This window comes from Saccopteryx leptura, chromosome 2 (assembly GCF_036850995.1).
Source record: "Saccopteryx leptura isolate mSacLep1 chromosome 2, mSacLep1_pri_phased_curated, whole genome shotgun sequence".
In the NCBI taxonomy this organism is placed as follows: domain Eukaryota; kingdom Metazoa; phylum Chordata; class Mammalia; order Chiroptera; family Emballonuridae; genus Saccopteryx; species Saccopteryx leptura.
In genome coordinates this window covers 373,832,674-373,833,901 of record NC_089504.1, presented here as the reverse complement: position 1 = coordinate 373,833,901, position 1,228 = coordinate 373,832,674, and positions in this window count along the sequence as shown.

The following is a 1,228-nucleotide window of genomic DNA, read 5'->3' as shown; positions in this document are numbered from 1 at the left end:
CCCTATATCTATAAAAATGAAAAACAGCAATAGAATTGGTGCTAAAACCTGTCTCAGGCTAACAACATAAAAAAAATAAATCCATGTATAAGTATTTTTGAAAAATACAGTAATAAAGACATCTATTACATTAAACTATTTTCATTACTATTCTACTGTAATAGATAAAGCTTATAAAAATTTACAGTATATTTAGGTGGTTTTGCACAATTAGGTACTGCTACTACTACTACTTATAATAACTATTCAGAAAAAGCTTTCTAAACATATGGGCTCAGAAAACTTTAAGGACAAATTTCAATTTATATACATATTTTTGTTGCACAGATGTGATAGGACAAAGAAAGACTTTCAGGCCAAAAATTATATTAGAATGAAATCACATAGAATATATAGAATATAATGGAATAAAATCAAGTGGAAGAAAAGGGAGTATGGTAAAATTCCCAACTGTTAAAGAAGAGTTTGTCTGTAGCATTGTGATAAATTTGTAAAAGGTGAAAGATTTATGCAATCTGAAGAAAAACCAGAGTATGCATCAAGATAAATTTGTAATGTCAACTTAAAAATACGTATGGGGCCCTGGCCGGTTGGCTCAGTGGCAGAGTGTTGGCCCAGATTGTGGATGTCCTGAATTTCATTCCCAGTCGGGGCACACAGGAGAAGCAACCATCTGCTTCTCTACCCATCCCATTTCCCCTTCTCCCTCTCTCTCTCTCTCTCTCTCTCTCTTTTTTTCTCTCTCTCTCTTTGTGTGTGTGTGTCTTCTCCTCCCCTCCTGCAGCCATGGCTCACTTGGTTCGAGTACATCAGCCCTGGACACTGAGGATGGCTCTGCGGAGTCTCCGCATCAGGTGCTAAAATTGCTTGGTTGCAAGCATGGCCCCAGATGGGCAGAGCATCGGCCCCAGGGTGGATCCTGGTCAGGGCACATGCGGGAATCTGTCTCTCTGTCTCTCCTTCTCTCACTTGGAAAAAAAATACATGTGGGATATTTTAAAATATTAAATGTTTAAGAGTTATCTTAACAGGTATATGAACAAAAATATTTGAAGATCATTAGTCTATTGCTCATCTCTGATTGAATGTTTGACTTGTCTGAGAATATAGATAAGTTATTCAATGTTTTAAATTCCATATAGGGTAGCTGAAACCTAGAGAGGTTAAATGACTTGCCTAACGACACACAACAATGGAGCAATAAGACAGGACATAACAAGCTACTTTT